Source organism: Aulostomus chinensis, chromosome 1 (assembly GCF_037954235.1).
Source record: "Aulostomus chinensis isolate RoL2024-O1b breed Wild chromosome 1, RoL_Achi_v1.0, whole genome shotgun sequence".
Lineage (NCBI taxonomy): Eukaryota > Metazoa > Chordata > Actinopteri > Syngnathiformes > Aulostomidae > Aulostomus > Aulostomus chinensis.
This window is the reverse complement of record NC_141320.1, coordinates 42624701-42634794: the sequence shown is the minus strand read 5'-3', so window position 1 is coordinate 42634794 and position 10094 is coordinate 42624701. Positions and strand designations below refer to the sequence as shown.

At 46.5% G+C, this 10094-nt stretch overlaps 2 non-coding genes across 2 annotated transcripts; both read left to right on the top strand.

The window, feature by feature from the left end:
* The first annotated feature begins 4747 nt into the window (after positions 1-4747).
* Positions 4748-4829, top strand: trnas-gcu (transfer RNA serine (anticodon GCU)). The gene has a single exon. It is a non-coding gene; the product is annotated as a tRNA-Ser (tRNA).
* A 2661-nt stretch (positions 4830-7490) lies between these two features.
* On the top strand, positions 7491-7572 carry trnal-aag (transfer RNA leucine (anticodon AAG)). Its single transcript has one exon. It is a non-coding gene; the product is annotated as a tRNA-Leu (tRNA).
* The last annotated feature ends 2522 nt before the right edge of the window (positions 7573-10094 follow it).

The window sequence follows — 10094 nt, the reverse complement described above, 5'->3', positions numbered from 1 at the left end:
AGATGGGAGGAGCTGCTCATCCACCCAGATGGAGAAGCAGCCATCTTGCTCTTCTGACGCCGACCGGCAGAAGGAACAGAGGAGGTGAGGGGCCTCACGTTGTCATGGCAACATTGAAACATTCCACTCTATCAGCGTTGCCTCCATCAGACGCACTTTGTCTTTGTGAAGATCAAAGTGAAAGGAAATAATAAAATAAAACAATGAAGGCTGCATGAACTGAGTGACACACTTGAGGATGACATCAGCGAAATGTGTGATGTCACACTGCTGAGTCGTGAGGTCACCACCAGAGAACAAATGAGTGATGAGATGCTGATTATTGACTCTCTACTTTAAATGATCTCACTCTCTTCCAGCTTGAAGAAGTTGGAGGATGAATGAAGTCAAGAACTGGAAAAATGGAGAACGTTCACGTCATTACATGTTGTTCTCCACTGGGTCACTAGGGGGCAGCACCTACCTGCAACTCCTGTGAGCCCTCAGTCTCACCTCATTTTCAGGCTCCAACTAAAATGAAGCTTCAACTCTTCTGAATCCTCTCCACCTGTCAGATCTGTTTGAAACTTCCAGGTTTGATCAACATCCCAGTCTGAACACATCTACAGGTCAGCAGTGACCACAGCGCCACCTACTGGCAGCAGGAAATGACAGCTTTGACACTGAGATGTCCTCGTCACGGCGTGATGGAGAGTTCTGATGATTCATCAGCACAATCAGACTCTGAGAACTCCTCCCTGCATGGTTGATGAGGGTCAAAGTTCCCATGTGGCTCACTTCAGGTGGAGGACCAGAGATTTTAGGCTCATGTGAGTGGTTGATTCTAATGTAAGAATAACAGACCACAGACTAGTCAGTGAATAAAACTGCCGACTTCTTTATAGACAGAAAATGTCAGAAAAACAAAAACTATTGGTTCCAAACCCTTTACATCCACACACATTCAATAAAGGAGTCTCCCTCCAACCAACAGACAGAAACCAAACCTCAGGAGAATCAGGTTATTGACCTCTTTTGAGTCTTATTTGAAGTTAACCCGACTTATTTGAGTTGAGGTTTAATTTGGTGGCTGGATTTCTATGATTGTTTGTTTACTTCACGGTGTCTATTTGAGTTTCCTCAGTCTAGGTTCTCATTTGATCTTGGTTCAGCCTTTTTATGAGTTTTAGTTCTACGTTCCCTCTTCCTGTTGGTTTGTTTCACCGGCTCTATCCAAGCTTGAACTCCCTTTCAAAAACCCACTCATGGAACACCGATTTGGCACACAATCAGGAAACGTGAACAAAACAAAGTTATAAAAATAAAACTCAGGGCCAAAGTATTTCAATTTACAACTCAATCTCACAAATCAATGATCAGAGTCTCTCCCGTTCATCACCAGTCTTTTCGTTCAGTCCGTTATCAGTCCAAAAGAAATTCAAGGTGTCTCTGTGAAACCTGTCAGTTCTGTCCTACCACAATCCCACCGTCAGGGTCAGTGTCACCTGGGTGGGTGAGGTTTGCAGCGCCATTTTCCACTCCGACTGTCTCTCTCCTGTGGGTGGCTCGCCATCTTTTCTCCACAGCGTCAGGTGTGTTCGCACACCAGTGATCCCGCCTACAAAACCTGGCCAAATCCTTGTTCACAACGCAATCAACACAATCCAGAATCATGGACAGCAGTTGAGTCCAGTGTCTTCTCAAAAAATGAAGGAACCAAGGAGAAGACCTCAAAAGAGTCTGCTTTGTTTACTCTTTCCTCTCTCATTCTCGAGTCGTCCGTCTGCTTTAGTTTACTTTATTTATATTTGTACAGCACTTTTCATCCAGAGACTGCAACACAAAGTGCTTCACAGAACTGAGAGAAAACAGGCAACATTCAATAAAATATAAAACAATACAATAAATACATGTTAAGAACCCGGCCTTCCCAACCCACATGACCACATACATGCACACACTACCCCCCCCCACACACACACGCATACACACAACCACACACTGACTGTCAGTAGGAACATGGCAGGGCACTGAAAATCCTAGTGAGGAAAGACCACCTATGGGAGCCATCCTCACCAGGAGGTGCCACAGCCCACAACCACAGGGAGCGCCGCCACCCAGACCCCCCGACCCGGACAGACCGGGTACACTCCACATATAATGCAGAGCCCCCCAGCTCTCCGGGCCTGGACGATCCCAAGGACGACGCCCCCGCAGGCGGACCAGACACACCTCCCAGTGTGGAGGGCCCCCACCAGGAAACACTGGAGCTAAAAACTAAAAGACTAAAAGAAGGTAGAGTAGGAAAGAACAGAAATTACAATCATATTAAAGTATCAGAATGACATAAAATATATATAAAATCTAAAAGTTTTAAGAGCTCTCTTACCAAAGGATAAGAGAGACTAAGTCAGTTAAAAGCTAAGCTAAAAAGGGGAGTCTTGAGCCTCCTTTTAAAAACATCAACAGTCTCTGCTGTCCTGATGTTCTCTGGCTGGCTGTTCCAGAACTTTGGGCCATAATGGCTGGATGCAGCCTCCCCGTGGGTTTTAGTTCTGACTCTTGGAATGACTAAAAGGCCGGTGCCAGAGGACCTCAGGGTCCGCGAAGGTTGATATGACAAAAGCAGTTCAGATAAATAAGGTGGGCCAAGACCATTAAGACACTTAAAAACTACTAAAAGAACCTTAAAATTGATCCTGAAACACACGGGGAGCCGATGCAGCGACTTTAAAACTGGTGTAATGAGCTCCCGCCCTCTGGTCCTCGTCAGCACAAGTCCTGCAGAATTCTGGAGTCATTGTAGATTGTAGATGGTTGTTTTGGGGAGACCAGAGAGCAGCAGGGTACCACAAGAATCTGAACGACTGGAAATAAAAGCATGCATCAGCACCTCCGTGTTGGCCTGAGAGGAACGGGCGATTCTGGCTCTGTTCTTAAGATGATAAAAACCTCTCTTAGTTATGTTCTTGACGTGTGGAATGAAATTCAGCTCAGAGTCCAAAATGACACCCAGGTTCTTTACAGATTGTGAAGGTGATGTGATACTTTGATGAGTTTAGGATCACTCAGAGATCAAAGACTGAAGCAGGAGATCAATGAACAAAATTCAGACATCAAAGACAGAATTCAGACATCAAAGACAGAATTCAGACATCAAACACATCCCTGATGGAGGCTACACCCCCCCCCCAGACAGTTTCCATTTAAGTAGTAAGTTTTATTTGTACAGCGCCAAATCACAACAAATGTTATCTCATGACACTTCACAAGTAGAGCAGGTCCAGCGCCTCACTCCTTCAATCAGTTTCTTCTCCGCTTCGAGGACCCTGACACCCCCCCCCCAGCACCAGACTCACACCACCACCTGACGACACGCCCCTCAGTGTGACCACAGCAGACGTGAGGAAGACCTTTCAGGGAATCAACCCTCGCAAAGCTGCAGGCCCAGACAACATCCCAGGGTGAGGACTGAAGGACTGTGCACAACAGCTGTCCAAGGTGCTGGCGGACATCTTCAACACCTCACGGGCGCTGCCATCTGTCCCCACCTGCCTAAAGACTGCCACTATTGTCCCTGTCCCCAAGTGCTCCACAGTGACAGGCCAAAATGACTACCGACCCATTGCACTCACCCCAGTAGTCATGAAGTACTTTGAGAGGCTGGTCAAGGCCCACATAGAGGTCTCCATCAATGTCTCTGTGGACCCCCACCAGTACGCCTACAGGCAACACCGCTCCACTGATGACGCCATTTCACCAGTGGTCCACAGAGCCCTCACCCATCTGGAGAGCAGGAACTCCTATGTCCGCCTTCTCTTCCTGGACTTCTCCTCTGCCTTCAACGCCATCATCTCACATGGGGGACCTGTTCAGTGGACCTGAGGACTGGTGACCTGTTCAGGGTGAACCCTGCCTCTCACCAAATGTCACCCCCCCCATAACCTTTAACAAATCAGTGGTACAGAAAATGGATGGAGTGACTGATTCACTGCAGAGGCACAGTGATGTTATTAATGGAGGAGTCTTTTCATTAAAGACTGAAGCTCCATACAAGACAGAGTCTGTAGACAAGAACATCACAACCTGGGAAGCTCTCACTTCTTTGGACAGACAGCTTTGATTTCAGCTTCTACCTCTGTAAAATTGAAAGTAAAGTAAATTGAGCACCTGTGAAGGTAAAACTGATGATGTCATGACTTGTTCAGTCCTCCAACGTTAAAGTCCAACAAGCTTTTGATTGGCTCTGATTCTCTGTGGCAAAATCCTACAAGAGGAAACAGAAAATCTTGAGGTTGTCTCACTTTTTTTGAAAGAAACTCAGCACAGGACAGTGATAGGAGGCTTGTTTCCTTGATGTGGGCTTCACCTCCACTGTTGTCCACATTTAAATGCTGGCTGATGCTGGTCCCCTGTTGAAACCTGGACCAGACCAGGGACCTTCAGACCTTCAGTCTAACGCTGTTCCAGCATTGGATGAAAGAGACTGGTGCTCTCGTCTTCTTCAACATTGACTTGTTCTACCAGGACAAGAGAATCTGAGCTTGGATGTCATTTAGCAGTCAAAGGCTTGTTAAACTGGTCAACATCAGCTGGTGTTCACTCTGATGATGTAGCGATGGTCTGGATTCTTCCTTCTGGAGCACCAAGCTGCTGGGAAGAAGCCTGATGATGTCAGAGTTGTGTTCAGTGGCTCCTGCTGGGTCCATGTCTGACAAATGGGCTCCAAAGAGTTCAGCTGTTTCAGAGGTCAGGGTTGCTGTCGGCAGACGAGGTGGCCGAGTGGTTAAGGTGATGGACTGCTAATCCATTGTGCTCTGCACGCGTGGGTTCGAATCCCATCCTCGTCGCGAGTGTCTCTAGTTTCTGCTCCTAGATTATGGAATGACTGTGAGGCTTTTAACTGACACAGATACCAGTTGAGTCAACTTCCCTTACATAACCTGACCAAAACAACTCTGAAATCCAGAGCTCGCATGTGTCAATCACCTCTGGAGAAGGTCCCCCCCCCTTAGAGCAAAAATCCTCCCATCAGTGAAGAAAACTGAAGACACCTCTTGGATGAGAGCTGAAGCGTCTTCAAGAAACCTGAAACAGTCCACTTAGTACGTTTAAATAATTCTACAATCCTACAGTTTCACTGAGCTTTTGTCCAAAGCCACGTTCATGTATCACATGTATATAATATATATGTGACACTCTTTCATCGACTCATTAACCAAAAATACAGTCTAATTCCAGTAAATTTGTGCAGAAGAAAACGTTATTTGTGCTGCTTCTTTATTTATTTATTTAGTTTAGTTCGTATTTTTTAATGTATTTTCTTTCAATTCACATTTTGTCCATGAACTTCATAATCAGAGTCGCCATCTCATCACATGACTAAAGTCTGGGTTCTGTATTGGTGGTAAAATATCCTTCCATGCCCCTCACTAGTTTGCACACAGAAAAGCATTTTTTACTGGTTTCAGATCTCTTAGCTTGTTCGCTCTCTTAAACCAGCTGTGGCAGCTTTCATTGTGTGATCGTTGTCGTCATCTTCCACTTATTCCTTACTAGTAAGGGTCGCGGGGTGTGGAGCCTATACCAGCATCTACGGGCAAGAGGCGGGGTTCACCCTGGACAGGTCGCCAGTCCATCGCAGGGCCAACACACAGAGACAAACAACCATTCGCACTCACATTCATACCTACAGTCAATTTAGAGAATCTATCAGCCTCGTCCTCTCTTGATGTCTTTGGACTGTGGAGGAAGCTGGAGTACCAGAGAGAACCCACACAGGAACAGGGAGAACATGGAGACTCACACAGAAAGATACTGTGCCAGAGCTGGGACTCAAACCCGGAACCTTTTTGCTGTGAGGCCACAGTGCTGACCACTGCACCACTGCACCACCGTGCACCCCTCATTGTATGATTTATTTTGAAATATAAATATGGAACAGAACCATTGGAATAAGATGTCAGGACATTTGAAGGAATGTCAATCTCCTGTTGAAATGTTGCAGTGTGCAGCTGAGGCTCTCTGGCAGTGGCACCAGGAGCCCCAATGGCAGAACCTGGACCCTCCTGGAGGAGAACCACAGGTGAGTGCCTTCTTGGCTCCAGATTGATGGAAATCAAGTGTCTGAGGCTGTTAGCAGCCATTAAGTTGATCTGGTTGGCACTGGTATTTGTTCTTGCTGCAGCTCAGGAGTGATTCAGGAGAAGAGTTTCAGAACAGCCAAGGTTGGGGACTGGAATTTTAAAATTTCCCCTGGAACCAGACAACCTTGGGAGGTAAAACCTCCAATCCTAGCCACTCAGATGCAGCAGCAGAAGAAGCTGTCATCCACCCTGACAGTCAGAGCATCAAGTCAAGAAAACATCACCATCTTGTAGTTCCAAACCTCCACCTGTCAGCTTCAGCTACTTCTGATTGTGGGACTTTAAACTTGAACACAATGGAATTTGGACAAGGAGTTTTCCTTCCAGTCCAAACATCATCGTCCAGCCTCCAACCAGAGGTCCATCAGTTATCATGGAGCCACAGGTGGAGTCTGGATTCTTTTCTAGAATGAGACGGCAATGACAGTCCTGCCAAGTGACATCACTGACATGACTGGATGACTTCAGTCACGTGACTGGATGACTTCAGTCACATGACTAGATGACAGTGTAGATGCAAATGTAGAGGTTGGGGAAATCTCTGAGAATCCAGCTTGAACCCACAGCCTCCTTGTTTTCCAAAAACCCAAACAGCGACCATCAGTCTCCCTCCAATCCTGTACTTGGGTAAACAACAAAAACAGAGTAAAAGTCTCTGGCAACATATTTGCTTCCTGTAGGGTTTCTTCATGTATGTGTGGTGTACCTGCTCTCCCAGAGGACTGCCATCTTTGTTCTGTGGGCTGACATGTTTTAGTGTCAGCACAGGTCATAGCGCTGAGACTGAACTCTCATTCTCCTCCAAGTATTATTTCCACCTCACACTCCTACATATATTCAAGTGAACAGGGAACACAAATTTATGCTCAACTTCTCCTGTGTATTCATCCACAGTCACTAAACAACAACAAACCAAACAAAAGAGGTTTGCTAGCGTGGCGATCAGCTGTAGTTCACCATCTTATCCAGGTCACATGACTCAGGAGTAGCGTGGCCGTCTGGCAACCAAAGGGTGGCTGGTTTGATCCTCACTTTCTCCAGTGACCATGTCAAAGTGTCCTTGAGTAAGAGACTGAACCCCTAAATACTTCTGATGAGTAGGTTGGCTCCTTGCATGGCAGCCTTCAGCATCAGTGTGTGAGTGTGTGAATGAGAGGACATTGTTCAGCTCCTTGAGTGCTGCTGAGGTAGAAAGGCTCTGTACAAACTGAGTCCTTTTACCATTTCTTTCCTGCTTCTAGCAGCGCTGTCGTCACTTCCTGTGACCGTGGAGGGAAGGGGTCCCCCTTCAGAATAAGTTTGATATCATTGTTACTTCCTCTTCAACATGCCTTTAGCAGACCAACTCAGAAAGCAGCACAGTGAGGTAGTGTGGCCGAGCGGTCTAAGGCGCTGGATTAAGGCTCCAGTCTCTAAGGAGGCGTGGGTTCAAATCCCACCACTGCCATCATGTCCCAGGTCACTGGAGAGGTGTGGCTCTCACAGCCTTTCCTTTCACTTCCACAGGTATCTTCAAACCTGTGACCAAAAGAAGAAGTAGGTCCTGAAAACTCTCCAGCTGGTCCAGAATGCTGCGGCCCGCGTGTTGACTAGAACTAGTAGACAGTACTCCTGTACTGGCTTCTCTGCATGGCTACCTGTCAAATTTAGAATAGAATTCTAAATTCTCCTTCTAACATACAAAGTCCTCAACAATCAGGCTCCTTCCTACCTGACAGAGCTCCTAGTCCCCTATTATCCAGCTAGAACCCTTCGCTCCCAAGATGCAGGGTTACTGGTGGTTCCTAGAGTTCTAAAAGTAGACTGGGAGCCAGAGCCTTCAGCTATCAGGCTCCCCTCCAGTGGAACCGTCTCCCAGTTTCAGTCCAGGATGCAGACACCCTCTCGACCTTTAAGAGCGGACTAAAGACCTTCCTATTTGATCAGGCTTATAGTTGGGCTGCTTAGGGTGGTCCTTAGATATGCTGCTATAGGCTTAGGCTGCTGGGGGATCTCCCATGGTGCACTGGGCTTCTCTCTACTCCTCTCTGTCCTCCTTTATTTGTCATTTATAAATCATACTCAGATGTGTCACTAACTCCCTCTCCCTTCATCCCAGATGTCGGTGCTGCTGGAGGAGGCTGCAGACCTGAAGAGGCTCAAGCTGCCACCCGTAGCTCCACCTGCTCATCGTCTGTCCATCAGTCTCTTCCCTTCTCTCTCTCTTTATCTCTGTCCCTCTCTTTCCTTCTGTATATCGGTCTTCCTCCATTCTCTGTCTTTGTCTCTGCCCCGCTCTCCTGCTCTCTTTCCCCCCAACCGGTCAAAGCAGAAGGCCATCCCCACTGATCCTGGATCTGCTCGATGTTCCTGCCTGTTAAAAGGAAGGTTTTTGTCACCACTGTTGAAGGATGTGCTGCTGGTGGAGAACTGTTGGGTGGAGGTTCATTGAAGGAGTTTGGTTCGAGACCTGCTCTACTAGTAAAGAGTCATGAGAGAACTTTTGTTGTGATTTGGTTCAATACAAATAAAACTGACTTGACTTGACTACATCTATATACATGTACATCCCTATAGGTTTATCTTTACATCTCTATAACAACATCTTGTCTTATTATGGCAAAAGGTTTCTGAGGTTTGTACAGTAACTTGGGGGGGGGGGTACCACAGCATTAGCTGTTTCCCATGGACTCTGCATCATTCACAACTCCTAAGCAGGTTACTAAAACAATATTATGAAGAATAATAATCATTTACAATATTTTCATAAAGCAGCAAACCGACAGATCCTTGTCCCTGATTCTTCTCTCTCTCTGCCCTCCATGCAGGTCCTACCTCAGACGGTGCTCACAGTGGTCCTCAGTGAGCTCAGGGAGCTTGTGAGGATAACCAGACACATGAAAAACTAGAGGGAACATTGGCTGGAGCTCAGTGTCTCCTGATGTACATGGCAGGGCAGCTGCTGCTGATGTCATCAAAATGAGCCCTGGAATCACAAGGTTTGCTGTGACGAGAGGCACTGACATCAAGACATGTTTGGAGCTGTTTATGGTTGATGGTTCTGTTCATGCCACTGTCACTAAAAAGAGTCAGCATTGCTGTGACAAACCTCAAAGGAAAAAAAGTCCATGGTGACAAGTGGAAAGACATTGATGAGGGACACCTGGATGCTTCTATTGGTGTTCTTCTTCTTCCTGGAGTGTTCAGATCCTGCAGTGAGGCCACTGATCGTCTCTGGGACGCATCGACAGGCAGAAATATTTTCTGGGCCACAAGGCCACTTCAGAACTTTCAATAAACATCAAGAGTCCTCAGATTTGACGACAGAGACACCGGAGCAAGAACTGACAAGCTTGCCCCCATTGGGGATGTCTGGGAAAGATGGGTGCAGCTCCTTGCACCAACATTCAACCCAGGGCCAGAGGTGAGAGTGGATGAACGTCTTGTCACTTTCTGAGGAAAATGCCCCTTCCAGCAGTCCATGCCCAGTAACCAGGAAGGACGGCAGAGCAGAGTTTGTGTTCTGGCCTGTTCTGCTTTTCATTTAGTGTTTATATTAAAGTTCTGTTGCTGAAAAAAAGACTTTTATGCCAAACCCAAAGGTTCATTTGATCATTTTTTAATTGAAAGCGAGGGTTTACTGACTAAAAAAAGGTCCAGAGGCCCACAACAAAATATTCAAACCAATATTTCCATGGATAAGGAAGCCTAACAAGGAAACCAAGAGATGGAAACAACTTGGATGATAGAAAATTGTTTTTAGTGAATTTTACAGCTGATTGAAGATGTGGGTCAAAACTGACCGTTACCATAGAGATGGGAACAGAAAACTCAAATGGAAGCTCAAAAGGGGACTTAGCTCCAATGGTAGAGTGCTAGCTTAGCATGTGAGAGGTAGAGGGATCCATGCCCTCCTTCTCAGAATACTTCAGCTTGTTCTGTTGATCAGAGGAGCTGCTGGGTGATGAACGCTGATGTTTGTCCACTGCT